This window comes from Mus caroli, unplaced genomic scaffold (genome assembly GCF_978045245.1).
Source record: "Mus caroli unplaced genomic scaffold, Mus_caroli_1 scaffold_11, whole genome shotgun sequence".
NCBI classification, from domain to species: Eukaryota; Metazoa; Chordata; class Mammalia; order Rodentia; family Muridae; genus Mus; species Mus caroli.
Genome location: NW_028227266.1, coordinates 2,203,696 through 2,220,170, shown reverse-complemented (window position 1 = coordinate 2,220,170; position 16,475 = coordinate 2,203,696). Strand labels below are relative to the sequence as shown.

General features: G+C 41.3%; 1 pseudogene; it reads left to right on the top strand.

Annotated features, from left to right (window-relative positions):
* The first annotated feature begins 5,861 nt into the window (after positions 1-5,861).
* On the top strand, positions 5,862-12,165 carry LOC147001953 (endogenous retrovirus group K member 10 Gag polyprotein-like; annotated as a pseudogene).
* Positions 12,166-16,475: the final 4,310 nt, after the last annotated feature.

The following is a 16,475-nucleotide window of genomic DNA, read 5'->3' as shown; positions in this document are numbered from 1 at the left end:
CTCATGGATTGGCAGGATCAACATTGTAAAAATGGCTATCTTGCCAAAAGCAGTCCACAGATTCAATGCAATCCCCATCAAAATTCCAAATCAATTCTTCAACGAATTAGAAAGTGCAATCTGCAAATTCATCTGTAATAACAAAAAACCTAGAATAGCAAAAACTCTTCTCAAGGATAAAAGAACCTCTGGTGGAATCACCATGCCGGACGTAAAGCTTTACTACAGAGCAATTGTGATAAAAAAAAAAACTGCATGGTACTGGTATAGTGACAGACAAGTAGACCAGTGGAATAGAATTGAAGTCCCAGAAATGAACCCACACACCTATGGTCACTTGATCTTCAACAAGGGAGCTAAATCCATCCAATGGAAGAAAGACAGCATTTTCAACAAATGGTGCTGGCACAACTGGTTGTTATCATGTAGAAGAATGTGAATCGATCCATTCCTATCTCCTTGTACTATGGTCAAGTCTAAGTGGATCAAGGAACTTCACATAAAACCAGAGACACTGAAACTTATAGAGGAGAAAGTGGGGAAAAGCCTTGAAGACATGGGCACAGGGGAAAAATTCTTGAATAGAACAGCAATGGCTTGTGCTGTAAGATTGAGAATTGACAAGTGGGACCTCATAAAACTGCAAAGCTTCTGCAAGGCAAAAGACACCATCAATAAGACAAAAAAACCACCAACAGATTGGGAAAGGATCTTTACCTATCCTAAACCAGATAAGGGACTAATATCCAATATATATGAAGAACTCAAGAAGGTGGACTCCAGAAAATCAAATAACCCCATTAAAAAATGGGGCTCAGAACTGAACAAAGAATTCTCACCTGAGGAATACCGAATGGCAGAGAAGCATCTGAAAAAATGTTCAACGTCCTTAATCATCAGGGAAATGCAAATCAAAACAACCCTGAGATTCCACCTCACACCAGTCAGAATGACTAAGATCAAAAATTCAGGTGACAGCAGATGCTGGCGAGGATGTGGAGAAAGAGGAACACTCCTCCATTGTTGGTGGGATTGCAAGCTTGTACAACCACTCTCGAAATCAGTCTGGCGGTTCCTCAGAAAATTGGACATAGTACTACTGGAGGATCCAGCAATACCTCTCCTGGGCATATATCCAGAAGATGTCCCAACCGGTAAGAAGGACACATGCTCCACTATGTTCATAGCAGCCCTATTTATAATAGCCAGAAGCTGGAAAGAACCCAGATGCCCCTCAACAGAGGAATGGATACAGAAATTATGGTACATTTACACAATGGAGTACTACTCAGCTATTAAAAAGAATGAATTTATGAAATTCCTAGCCAAATAGACGGACCTGGAGGGCATCATCTTGAGTGAGGTAACACATTCACAAAGGAACTCACACAATATGTACTCACTGATAAGTGGATATTAGCCCAAAACTTAGGATACCCATGATATAAGATACAATTTACCAAACGCATGAAACTCAAGAAGAATGAAGACCAAAGTGTGGACACTATGCCCCTTCTTAGAATTGGGAACAAAACACCCATGGAAGGAGTTACAAAGACAAAGTTTGGAGCTGTGATGAAAGGATGGACCATCTAGAGACTGCCATATCCAAGGATCCATCCCATAATCAGCTTCCAAACGCTGACACCATTGCCTACACTAGCAAGATTTTGCTGAAGACCCAGATATAGAGGTCTCTTGTGAGTCTATGCCGGGGCCTAGCAAACACAGAAGTGGATGCTCACAGTCAGCTATTGGATGGATCACAGGGCTCCCAATGGAGAAGCTAGAGAAAGTACCCAAGGTGTTAAAGGGATCTGCAACCCTATAGGGGGAACAACATGATGAACTAACCAGTACCCTGGAGCTCTTGTCTCTAGCTGCATATGTATCTAAAGATGGCCTAGTCTGCCATCACTGGAAAGAGAGGCCCATTGGACTTGCAAACTTTATATGCCCCAATACAGGGGAATGCCAGGGCCAAAAGAATGGGAAAGGGTGGGTAGGGAAGTGGGTGGAGGTATGGGGGACTTTTGGGATAGTATTGGAAATGTAATTGAGGAAAATACGTAATAAAAAATAATAATTAAAAAAAAAGAATGTTAAGGAGATATCACACTAACATTTATATTTGTCTATCTGTTTCTTGTTGTTATGTCCAGAATCCTTTACCATAATCAACATTATCTACAGGTATAAATTTATGTTGATCCATTCAATTCCTTACAACAAAAGACTAAAGAGGTAGTTAGGGCTGTCAAAACTTTAATTGAATTTCTTTGTATATATTTATCTTTTAATGTTTCCCTTTAATCTCCTGTTACCACATAAATTTAATATTATAATACATTAAAATCTATGCAAATTATAGGATATGCTTGTTTATGTGAATTATTAGGTTAGACATTCTATAGTGATTGCCATCATTTTTATCTTTAGAAATAGTTGTATACTTTTTCTTCATAAATCATTTTTCCACATAGTAATGAGTGATATTTCATCATAATAAATAAAACTAATTTAATGCACATACATTTTACCAAAGCTTTCCTGATTCTCTTTATCTATAGGAAAATAATTTCTAGAATCTTGGTTATCTAATATCATACTTTGTACCTGTTCTCAAGCCAACTGTAGTAGAGACAGAATGTACCTCGTTTGTTGATGCATTGCTGAATTCCTATAACTCTTTTTACTCCTGTAATCTGGAGAAGTAAAAAGGAAAGAAATATTGCATTCTTCCTAAAATTGTTTTGAACCTTAAACTAAAATTGATTTGAATCTTAAACTAAATTATATAAAAGATGTTACAGAAAGAATTTCATACATGAAAATCAGTGAGATAAAGCAGATGTAATTACTGTGGGAAAAATGTAAATATTGTGTTGATATTACCATAAAATTATTTTTAAATTTAAATTTTATTTCACAAGAATTTGTCACTGGCATATGAAAAGACAATTTGCTTTGCAAATGAACTTCACATATGATGGCCTTGTCAAAACCTTGCATTGAGGCTGCTAGCTGTGTTTGGATACAGTAGGATGTGTGTGTGTGTGTGTGTGTGTGTGTGTGTGTGTGCCTTTTCTTTTTATTTCCATTCAAAGCAGTATAATTAAAGCTGAGACACCCTTTTAAAGTAACAGTTTTTCTTTTTTTTAATTAGATGTTTTCATCATTTACATTTCAAATGCTTTCCTAGTTTCCTCTCTGAAAATCCCCTATACCCTCCTCCCAAACCCTTCTCCCCAACCCACCCACTCCCTCTTCCTGGCCCTAGCATTCCCCTATACTAGGGCCTATATTATGTTCAAGACCAAGGGCCTCTCCTCCCACTGATGGCCTACTAGGCCATCCTCTGCTACATATGCAGGTAGAGACATGAGCTCTGGGCGTACTTGTTAGTTAATATTGTAATTTCACCTATAGGGATGTAGACCCCTTCAGCTCCTTTGTCAAAAATCAAGTAACCATAGGTGTGTGGGTTGGTTTCTGGGTCTTCAATTGTATTCCATTGATCTACCTGTCTTTCGCTGTACTAGTTCCATGCAGTTTTTATTACAGTTGCTCTGTAGTATATCTTGAGGACAGGGATGGTGATTCCCCCAGAGTTTTTTTTTATTATTGAGAACTGTTTTGCTATTGAAGGTTTTTTGTTATTCCAGATGAATTTGCAAATTGCCCTTTCTAGTTCTGTGAAGAATTGAGTTGGAATTTTGATGGGGATTGCATTGAACCTGTAGATTGCTTTCGGTAAGATAGCCATTTTTACTATATTAATCCTGCCAATCTTTGAGCTTGGGAGATCTTTCCATCTTCGGAGATCTTCTTTAATTTTTTGAATTTCTTAGTATACAGACCTTTCACTTTCTTAGTTAGAGTCATACTAAGATATTTTATAATATTTGCAACTCTTTTGAAGGGTGTTCTTTCCATAATTTCTTTCTCAGCTTGTTCATCCTTTGTGTAGAGAAAGGCCACTTCAATGACAAAATTTATCAGGTTTAAGAGTTCTCTGGTGGAAGTTTAGGGTCATTTATTTATACTACCATATCACCTGCAAGTAGTGATATTTTGACTTCTTTTTTTCCCAGTTTGTGTCTCCTTTAACTCCTTTTCTTGTCCAACTGATCTGGCTAGAAATTGAAGTACTATATTGAATAAGTAGGGAGAAAGTGGGCAGCCTTGCCTACTCCCTGATTTTAGTGGGATTGCTTTGAGTTTCTCTCCATTTAGTTTGATGTTAGCTACTGGTTTGCTGTATATTGCTTCTATTATGTTTAGGTATGGGCCTTGAAATCCTGAACTTCTAAGACTTTTATCATGAATGGGTGTTAGATTTTGTCAAATGCTTTCTCAGCATCTAACAAGATGATCATGTGGTTTTTGTCTTTGAGTTTGTTTATGTAGTGGCTTATGTTGATGGATTTTCATATATTAAACCATCCCTGCATCCTTGGGACGAAGCCTACTTGATCACAATGGATGATCGTTTTGATGTATTCTTGGATTTGGTTTGTGAGAATTTTATTGAGTATTTTTGCATCAATATTCATAAGGGATATTGGTCTGAAGTTCTCTTTCTTTGTTGGGTTTTTGTGTGATTTAGGTATCACAGTAATTGTGGCTTAGTAGAATGAATTGTGTAGAGTACCTTCTGTTTCACTTAGCACTGCTTTCATTATGACCCATAAATTTCTTTATGTTGTCTTATTATTTTCTCTGAATAGTAGAAATTCTTTAGTTTCTTTCTTTATTTCTTCCCTGGCCCATAGATCATTCAGTACAGAGTTGTTCAATTTCTGTGAATGTGTAGGCTTTCCAGTGTTTCTGTTGGTGGTGAATTGCAGCTTTTATGCATGGTGGTCTGGTAAGATACAAGGCATTATTTCACTTTTCTCATATCTGCTAAGTCTTGCTTTGTGACTGACTATATGGATGATTTTAGAAAAAGTTCCTTGAAGTGCTGAGAACAAGACATTTAGAGAACAAATTCTTTACTTTCAGACTCCATCTTAGAAAATTTTACTTAAGTTTAAACTGAAGTGAACTAACAGGCCAGGACCTAGCTTCAGTTTTCAATTTACCCCTCAAGAAAAACCTGAGCAGAGCTCCATTTTCCGGGCTACTACGAAGACAGGTTATTCTCCTCCAACAACTCCAGTATTTAGTAGCAGTTTCCAGGTTTATCCCTTGTGGCCTCCCTTCCCCCAGCCTGGAACCTGCTTGCTCAAGGGTGGAGCTTCCTGCTCATTCGTCCTGCCACGCCTACTGCTGGACCCTGCCTTTGCTGCTTGGAGGAGGCACACACGTGTTCGTCCTGCTACTGGACCCTGAGTTACTTGGCGGGAAATCGGGTTCCCTCCCCCTTCCTTTATAACTGAGTGTCTGGAAATAGTAAAATTGAGCTTTGATCAGAATCTTGTCTTAGCTCCATTCTTTCTTCCGCCCCGTCTAGATTCCTCTCTTTTCAGCTTGAACTGCCATTCTCAGTTGAACCGTTCGTGTTGTGGACTGCGGGCAGGCCGCAACAGTTGGCGCCAGAACTGGGACCTGAAGAATGGCAGAGGGATGCTAAGAGAAACGACTGCTGTGTGGAGCTCCACAAGAAAGGAAAGGATCTTCGTATCGGAGCATCGGAGCAACGGACAGGTACACATGCTAGCGCTAGCCTAAAATTTCAGTTTTGTAAAGTGTTGCTGAGGATGCGGTAGGATACGAATCAAGTTTGAATCAGTGCTAACCCAACACTGTTTCTGCTTGGGTCAGCAGCTTGTTAATCGGAACTAGATACGGAAACAGGTGGTGTGCCGCAGCTTTTTAGAAAGCTGCTTAGGTGGAAGAAGGAAGGGTTTAAAGTCATGGATCAGGCGGTTGTTTTTAGTTTTCAGTTGTTTCAGGCCAGAGGAGTAAGGCTTGAAGTACAATTAGTAAGAAATTTTTTAGATAAGATAGATAGCTGTTGTCCATGGTTCAAGGAAGAAGAAATGATAGATTGTGGAACCTGGGAGAAAGTTGGTGAGGCCTTGAATATCGCTCAGACAGATAATTTTACCCTAGGCCTCTGGGCGCTTGTAAATGATGCTATAAAAGATGCAACTTCTCCAGGGCTAAATAACCCTCAGGCGGAGCTTGTGGTATCTCAGGAGGAGTGCCTATCAGAGAAGGCCTCCTCAGAAAAAGATCTTCTTAACTCAAAAATTGATAAATGTGGAAACTCTGATGATGGACTGAATTTTAACAAAAATCACTCAGATAGAGGAATTGCCCATTACCTTAATGAGAATTGGTCCTCTTGAGAATCTCCCGCTTTACCTATAGTCACCACTTCGGGAGGTGCTACTCATAGGGACACACGGCTAAGTGAGTTAGAGTTTGAGATTAAGCTTCAGAGGCTGACTAATGAGCTTCGGAAACTAAAAAAGATCTCAGAAGCGGAGAAGAGTAACTCTTCTGTAGTTCACCAGGTGCCGCTAGAAAGAGTTGTGAGTCAGGCTCATGGGAAAGGACAGAATTCATCTAATACGCTGGCCTTTCCTGTGGTCGAGGTAGTTGATCAGCAAGATGCTAGGACCAGACATTACCAGACCTTGGATTTCAAGTTGATAAAAGAGTTAAAGGCGGCTGTTGTGCAATATGGTCCTTCAGCCCCATTCACTCAAGCATTACTGGACACAGTTGCAGAGTCAAACTTAACCCCCTCAGATTGAAAGACTCTTTCCAAGGCTACCCTGTCAGGAGGAGATTTTTTGCTTTGGGATTCTGAATGGCGAGATGCCAGTAAGAAAACTGCTGCTTCTAATGCTCAGGCTGGTAACTCAGACTGGGATAGCAACATGCTTTTAGGAGAGGGTCCATATGAGGGACAGACAAATCAGATTGATTTTCCCGTTGCAGTGTACGCGCAAAAAACGACAGCCGCACACCGTGCTTGGGGAAGGTTGCCAGTTAAAGGAGATACTAGTGGAAGTTTAGCTAGCATTCGGCAGGGTTCTGATGAACCATATCAAGACTTTGTGGACAGGCTGTTGATTTCAGCTAGTAGAATCCTTGGAAGTCCAGACACAGGTAGTCCCTTCGTTATGCAACTGGCTTATGAGAATGCTAACGCAACTTGCCGAGCTGCAATTCAACCGCATAAGGGACAGACAGATTTGGCGAGATATGTCCATCTTTGCACAGACATCGGGCCTTCCTGCGAGTTCTCGCAGGCCTTCCTGCGAGTTCTCGCAGGGAACCCACGCGCAAGCAATGTTCTCAAGGAAACGAGGGAATAATACATGCTTTAATTGTGGAAGTTTGGATCATTTTAGAAGTAATTGTCCTAAGAACAAGGGCACCAAGGGTAGACAAACAGGCCGTACCCCAGGAATATGTCCCCAGTGTGGGAAGGGCCACCACTTCTTTGCTAGTGCAGGAGCAGTTAGAAGCAGGACATTTGGTGGAGTCTCACTCTCCCTGGAATACACCCATTTTCATTATCAGGAAGAAATCTGGAAAATGGAGACTGTTACAAGATTTAAGAAAGGTTAATGAAACCATGGTACTTATGGGAACCTTACAACCGGGGCTCCCCTCCCCAGTGGCCATTCCTAAGGGATATTATAAGATTGTTATAGATTTGAAAGATTGTTTCTTTACCATCCCTTTGCATCCAAAGGATTGTGAGAGATTTGCTTTTAGTGTTCCTTCTGTAAATTTCAAGGAACCCATGAAAAGATATCAATGGAAAGTCCTCCCGCAGGGGATGGCTAATAGTCCCACATTATGTCAAAGGTTTGTGGCGAAAGCAATTCAGCCTGTTAGACAACAATGGCCAAATATTTACATCGTTCATTTCATAGATGATGTCTTGATGGCGGGAAAAGACCCCCAAGAATTGCTTTTGTGTTATAAAGGTTTACAAAAAGCCCTAGCTGATAAGGGATTGCAAATTGCTTCTGAAAAGGTACAAACTCAGGATCCTTATAATTATTTGGGTTTTAGACTCACTGATCAAGCTGTTTTTCCCCAAAAGATCGTTATTCGTAGAGATAACTTAAAGACCTTAAATGATTTTCAAAAATTGTTAGGTGATATTAACTGGCTTCGCCCCTATTTAAAGCTTACTACAGGGGAGTTGAAACCTTTATTTGATATTCTTAAAGGGAGTTCTGATCCCACTTCCCCTAGATCCCTAACCTCAGAAGGATTGCTGGCCTTACAACTAGTGGAAAAGTCTATTGAAGAGCAATTCGTTACCTATATAGATTACTCCTTGCTGCTGCACCTGTTAATTTTTAATACGACTCATGTGCCTACGGGACTGCTATGGCAAAAATTTCCTATAATGTGGATACATTCGAGGATTTCTCCCAAACATAATATCTTGCCATATCACGAAGCAGTGGCTCAGATGATTATCACTGGAAGAAGGCAGGCATTGACTTATTTCGGAAAAGAGCCAGATATCATTGTTCAGCCTTACAGCGTAAGTCAAGACACTTGGCTGAAACAGCATAGTACAGATTGGTTGCTTGCACAACTAGGGTTGAACTGTAGAACTATAGACAACCACTACCCTCAAGATAGGTTAATAAAATTTTTAAATGTACATGATATGATATTTCCTAAGATGACTTCTTTACAGCCTTTAAATAATGCTCTATTGATTTTTACTGATGGCTCCTCTAAAGGGCGAGCTGGATATCTTATTAATGATCAACAGGTTATCGTAGAGACTCCTGGTCTCTCGGCTCAGCTAGCCGAATTAACAACAGTGCTAAAGGTCTTTCAGTCTGTACATGAGGCTTTTAATATCTTTACTGACAGTTTATATGTTGCTCAGTCAGTACCCTTATTAGAAACCTGTGGTACGTTTAACTTCAATACACCATCAGGATCCTTATTTTCAGAATTGCAAAACATCATTCTTGCCCGGAAAAATCCGTTTTATATTGGCCATATACGGTCTCACTCTGGTCTTCCTGGGCCTCTGGCCGAGGGTAATGATCACATTGACAGAGCTCTAATAGGAGAAGCTTTAGTTTCAAATCCTGTTGCTCTGGCCCAACGTGATCATGAAAGGTTTCACCTCTCTAGCCATACCCTAAGGCTCCGACATAAGATCACTAAGGAGCAAGCAAGAATGATTGTAAAACAATGTCCTAAATGTATTACATTATCTCCAGTGCCACATCTAGGAGTCAATCCTAGAGGCCTTATGCCTAATCATATTTGGAAAATGGATATAACCCATTATGCAGCATTTGGAAAACTAAAATATATACATGTTTGCATTGATACCTGTTCAGGATTTCTCTTTGCTTCTCTGCATACAGGGGAGGCTTCAAAAAACGTAATTGATCATTGCCTACAAGCCTTTAATACCATGGGGTTGCCTAAGCTTATTAAGACAGATAACGGGCCATCTTATTCTAGTAAAAACTTTATTGCATTCTGTAAAGAATTCGGTATCAAACATAAAAATGGAATTCCTTACAACCCCATGGGACAAGGAATAGTTGAACGTGCTCATAGCACCTTAAAGAATTGGCTTTTTAAAACAAAAGAGGGGCATCTATATCCCCCAAGGTCACCAAAGGCTCATCTTGCCTTCACCTTATTTATCCTAAACTTTTTGCAAACTGACATTAAAGGTCAGTCAGCAGCGGAACGCCATTGGCACCCAGTTACTTCTAATTCTTATGCATTGGTAAAATGGAAGGACGCCCTGACTAATGAATGGAAGGGTCCAGATCCAGTTCTAATCTGGGGAAGAGGCTCGGTTTGTGTTTTTTCACGAGATGAAGATGGAGCACGGTGGCTACCAGAGAGATTAATTCGTCAGGTAAACACAGATTCTGTCTCTTCTCGTAAGTATCATTCTAAAGACTAAAATTCCTCTTGTGCTTAGAATTCAGCTGGGAGTGGAAGCTCCCAGAAACGCTGTTTTCCTCTGAGCCAATTCCCCTACAGGAGGCCGGAGATTAGCTTTAGCTTTACAATTTGCATCTAAATAAAGTACCTTGACTTCTCCAAAAAGAAAATTTACCTTGCTACTCTCTCATTGTTTAGATTTCTTTCTTTTCTCAAGCAGGTCAATCCACATTCTCAGGTTCTCTGCCCCTAAGAGCAAACAGGTGGTACTGCTAATCTCCCTTCCAAGGACATCCCAGCACGTGGCTTTCAGTCTGAGATAGGATTTAGATTTACCAGGAGAGCTAGGGAAGTAGAAATTTCATATACTTACAGAGATTAGTTCTTATTTTGATAGAGATGGGCTTAGTCCCTTAGCTGGCCTCTGGCTTTTCACCCTTGCTGTTACTGCAAGGTGTCCTTAGTTCCTCAGGCTAGGGAATAATAGGGATGAGGAGAAAAGACTTCCAGCTCCTATTTTAACCACAATCCATGGTGTTAATACTGACATAATTCTTGTCTAGGCCTTGCTAGATCTGAGGTTGACAAGTCTCATATAGAGACCGCGCATCGTTCAGAATTGTGCGTACTGATTCATAATCATATGAACACAGTATGGGTACCACTTGGCGCAGGAGATTACTGCGGAGGGAAGGTCCAGCTTGACCGTTTCTGAGTTCCCTGTGCGACACACCTGATTTGAAGGAGGTTGGTATCTGATTCCAGCTAAAAACCAAAAATACCTAAGGCTCTGCCTCCCCTCCCCAAAAGATACCAAGAGCCACAGATGTGGGTTGTTATAACGCTCACGGGAGGAATCAGGTCAATGTCCACCCAAGTCAAGGTTAAAGGCCCACTCATCTACGGATGAGAAAATCATTTGATCACCTCTGTTAAGCATTGCCTATTTAAACTTAATTAATAGGGGGGAGAGAGGTTGGAGACCTTACTGTCGAAAGGGCAAGCCCTTCATTGCCTCCAACCCAAATAAAAAAAAAGCCAACTGGCCTTGTACTAGGAGCCGGCCAGTCTTGCCCCTTCTCCCTGTTTCCCTGCCTGTCATCCAAAATTGCGGAGGAATATCAGCTCAGTGTTATTCTAAATTTGTTTAGTTAAACTTAGCCAGGGTTCCAACACCCTACTTAAAATGCAAACAGGTAGTTACCTATTCAGCACTAATTAGCATTATAAAGTCAGAGCCTATTCTGTTAGTGGTTTACTAGGATAATAAAGACAGTCTTAGCCAAATATAGTTTACCATTAGAAAAGTTAGGGAATCCCACGGAAACAGGTTTTTTCTTTAGCCCTAAGAACTCAGGCAGAACTATTTAGCATAGATAATTTTTCTGCCTCAGGCCAGCCCTTTCTTTTTTGTTAACTAATGGGAGGAGATGTGGCCTCCCTTCCCCCAGCCTGGAACCTGCTTGCTCAAGGGTGGAGCTTCCTGCTCATTCGTCCTGCCACGCCTACTGCTGGACCCTGCCTTTGCTGCTTGGAGGAGGCACACACGTGTTCGTCCTGCTACTGGACCCTGAGTTACTTGGCGGGAAATCGGGTTCCCTCCCCCTTCCTTTATAACTGAGTGTCTGGAAATAGTAAAATTGAGCTTTGATCAGAATCTTGTCTTAGCTCCATTCTTTCTTCCGCCCAGTCTAGATTCCTCTCTTTTCAGCTCGAACTGCCATTCTCAGTTGAACCGTTCGTGTTGTGGACTGCGGGCAGGCCGAAACAATCCCTAACAAATCTGCACCTCTAGGTTATATGCCTACCTCCTGTCTAACACACACCAATTAGTAGGGAAGCAGAAGTTAAGTTTATGGTTTGGCTCCCAGAACCAATCAATTATGCTAAAGGCCACAGTAGCATACAAATTAGTTGATTTCCAGGCTAGAAACACTCACTCCTCACTTGCCAGTTTCTATAAAACCTTGTCCCAATAAATGTTGGGCACTTTTCTCCACCAGAACAATACTGTTGGTTGGAGGTGAGTTATGCCCAAACTAGAGCTTTTGACTATACATCCTAGTGTGTTGCATCAGATTGGCTCCTTACTGTACTATAGTACTTCCTTTTGGGTTTGGGTGAAATAGTATATAGATGTCTGTTGGGTGTATTTGATTCATAAAGTCTCTTAGTTTCATTATTTCTCTGTATAGTTTTTGTCTAAAATTCCTGTCCATTGGTGAGAGTGAGGAGTTAAGTCTCCCACTAATGTGTTGGGTTTGATGTATGATTTAAGTTTTAGCAATATTTCCTTAACAGGAGTAGGGCCACAGGCCTCATCCTGCCGGATCAGCGCAGGGGTAGCTGGAGCGCAGGGTTGCCTGACACCCGCCAGCTACCCACGACCCCCGCCGCAGGATTTTGGGACTGCTGGTGAGTGGAACACAGCTTCTGCTCCAGTCCAATCACGCGGGACCTGACACTGCTCTGGTTGGGGAGAGAGAAATCCGGCCTACATAGGGCCACAAGCCTCATCCAGTCAGAAAAGCACCGGGGCAGCTGGGGCGCAGGGTCGGCTGACACTCGCCAGCTACCCACAACACCCGCCACAGGATCTTAAGACTTCTGGTGAGTGGAACACAGCTTCTGCTCCAATCCAATTGCGCGCGGGACCTGAGACTGCATTAGTTAGGGAAGCAGAAACCGGCTTGAGTAGGGCCACAGGCCTCATCCGGCCGGATCAGCGCAGGGGTAGCTGGAGCACAGGGTTGCCTGACACCCACCAGCTATCCACGACCCCCGCCGCAGGATGTTGGGACTGCTGGTGAGTGGAACACAGCTTCTGCTCCAGTCCAATCATGCGGGACCTGAGACTGCTCTGGTTGGGGAGAGAGAAATCCGGCCTACATAGGGCCACAAGCCTCATCTGGTCAGAAAAGCACGGGGGCAGCTGGGGCGCAGGGTCGGCTGACACTCGCCAGCTACCCACAACACCTGCCACAGGATCTTAAGACTTCTGGAGAGTGGAACACAGCTTCTGCTCCAATCCAATTGCGCGCAGGACCTGAGACTGCATTAGTTAGGGAAGCAGAAACTGGCCTGAGTAGGGCCACAGGCCTCATCCGGCCGGATCAGCGCAGGGGTAGCTGGAGCGCAGGGTTGCCTGACAACCGCCAGCTACCCACAACCCCCGCCGCAGGATTTTGGGACTGCTGGTGAGTGGAACACAGCTTCTGCTCCAATCTTTAAACAGTGACAACGATAACAACTAACCCCAGAGATTACCAGATGGCGAAAGGTAAACGTAATAATCTTACTAACAGAAACCAAGACCACTCACCATCATCAGAACCCAGCACCCCCACTTCGCCCAGTCCAGGGCACCCCAACACACCAGAAAAGCTAGACACGGATCTAAAAGCATATCTCCTGATGATGATAGAGGACTTCAAGAAGGACTTTAATAACACACTTAAAGAAATGCAGGAGAACAATGCTAAACAGGCAGAAGACACTAAAGAGGAAGCACAAAAATCCCTTAAAGAATTGCAGGAGAACACTGCTAAAGAGTTACAAATCCTTAAAGAAAAACAGGATAACATAATCAAACAGATAGAAGTCCTTACAGAAAAACAGGAAAACACATCCAAACAGATGATGGAAATGAACAAAACCATACTAGACCTAAAAAGGGAAGTAGACACAATAAACAAAACCCAAAATGAGGCAACACTGGAGATAGAAACCCTAGGAAATAAATCTGGAACCATAGATACGAGCATCAGCAACAGAATACAAGAGATGGAAGAGAGAATCTCAGGTGCAGAAGATTCCATAGAGAACAACAGCACAACAATCAAGGAAAATGTAAAATGCAAAAAGATCCTAACTCAAAACATCCAAGAAATACAGGACACAATGAGAAGACCAAACCTACGGATAATAGGAGTGGATGAGAATGAAGATTATCAACTCAAAGGACCAGCAAACACTTTCAACAAAATTATAGAAGAAAACTTCCCAAATCTAAAGAAAGAGATGCCCATGAACATACAAGAAGCCTACAGAACTCCAAATAGACTGGACCAGAAAAGAAATACCTCCCGACACATAATAATCAGAACAACAAATGCTCTAAATAAAGATAGAATACTAAAAGCAGTAAGAGAAAAAGGCCAAGTAACATATAAAGGCAAGCCTATCAGAATTACACCAGATTTTTCACCAGAGATTATGAAAGCCAGAAGATCCTGGACGGATGTTATACAGACACTAAAAGAACACAAATTCCAGCCCAGGCTACTATACCCAGCCAAACTCTCAATTAACATAGATGGAGAAACCAAAGTATTCCACGACAAAACCAAATTCACACATTATCTCTCCACGAATCCAGCCCTTCAAAGGATAATAACAGAAAAAAACCAATACAAGGACGGAACCACGCCCTAGAAACAACAAGAAGGTAATCCCTCAACAAACCTAAAAGAAGACAGCCACAAGAACAAAATGCCAACTTTAACAACAAAAATAACAGGAAACAACAATTACTTTTCCTTAATATCTCTTAATATCAATGGACTCAACTCCCCGATAAAAAGACATAGACTAACAAACTGGCTACACAAACAAGACCCAACATTTTGCTGCTTACAGGAAACTCATCTCAGAGAAAAGGATAGACACTACCTCAGAATGAAAGGCTGGAAAACAATTTTCCAAGCAAATGGCATGAAGACACAAGCTGGAGTAGCCATTCTAATATCTGATAAGATTGACTTCCAACCCAAAGTCATTAAAAAAGACAGGGAGGGACACTTCATACTCATCAAAGGTAAAATCCTCCAAGAGGAACTATCAATCCTGAATATCTATGCTCCAAATACAAAGGCAGCCACATTAATTAAAGAAACTTTAGTAAATCACAAAGCACACATTGCACCTCATACAATAATAGTGGGAGACTTCAACACACCACTTTCACCAATGGACAGATCATGGAAACAGAAACTAAACAGGGACACAGAGAAACTAAGAGAAATTATGAATCAAATGGATCTGGCAGATATCTACAGAACATTCTATCCTAAAACAAAAGGATATACCTTCTTCTCAGCACCTCATGGTACCTTCTCCAAAATTGACCACATAATTGGTCACAAAACAGGCCTCAACAGATAAAAAAATATTGTAATTTTCCCATGCATCCTATCAGATCACCATGGACTAAGGCTGATCTTCAATAACAAAATAAATAATAGAAAGCCAACCTTCACGTGGAAACTGAACAACACTCTTCTCAATGATAACTTGGTCAAGGAAGGAATAAAGAAAGAAATTAAGGACTTTTTAGAGTTCAATGAAAATGAAGCCACAACATACCCAAACTTATGGGACGCAATGAAAGCATTTCTAAGAGGAAAACTCATAGCTCTGAGTGCCTCCAAAAGGAAACTAGAGACAGCACACATTAGCAGCTTGACAACACACCCAAAAGCACTAGAACAAAAGGAAGCAAATTCACCCAAGAGGAGTAGACAGCTGGAAATAATCAAACTCAGGGGCGAAATCAACCAAGTGGAAACAAGAAAAACTATTCAAAGAATCAACCAATCAAGGAGCTGGTTCTTTGAGAAAATCAACAAGATAGATAAACCCTTAGCCAGACTCACTAGAGGGCACAGGGAAAGCATTCTAATTAACAAAATCATAAATGAAAAAGGAGACATAACAACAGATCCTGAAGACATCCAAAACACCATCAGATCCTTCTACCAAAGGCTATACTCGACAAAACTGGAGAACCTGGATGAAGTGGAGAAGTTCTTAGACAGATACCAGGTACCAAAGTTGAATCAAGATCAGGTTAATGATCTAAACAGCCCTATATCCCCCAAAGAAATAGAAGCAGTCATTAATAGTCTCCCAACTAAAAAAAGCCCAGGACCAGATGGGTTTAGTGCAGAGTTCTATCAGACCTTCAAAGAAGATCTAATCCCAGTTCTTCACAAACTATTCCACAAAATAGAAACAGAAGGTACTCTACCCAACTCATTCTATGAAGCCACAATTACTCTGATACCTAAACCACAAAAAGACCCAACAAAGATAGAAAACTTCAGACCAATATCCCTTATGAATATTGATGCAAAAATCCTCAATAAAGTTCTTGCTAACCGAATCCAAGAACACATCAAAACAATCATCCATCCTGACCAAGTAGGTTTCATCCCAGGGATGCAGGGATGGTTCAATATACGGAAATCCATCAACGTAATCCAGTATATAAACAAACTCAAAGACAAAAACCACATGGTCATCTCGTTAGATGCGGAAAAAGCATTTGACAAGATCCAACACCCATTCATGATAAAAGTCTTGGAAAGATCAGGAATTCAAGGCCCATACCTAAACATGATAAAAGCAATCTACAGCAAACCAGTAGCCAACATCAAAGTAAATGGTGAGAAGCTTGAAGCAATCCCTCTAAAATCAGGGACTAGACAAGGCTGTCCACTTTCTCCATACCTTTTTAACATTGTACTTGAAGTCCTAGCCATAGCAATTCGACAACCAAAGGAGATCAAAGGGATACAAATTGGAAAAGATGAAGTCAAAATATCACTTTTTGCAGA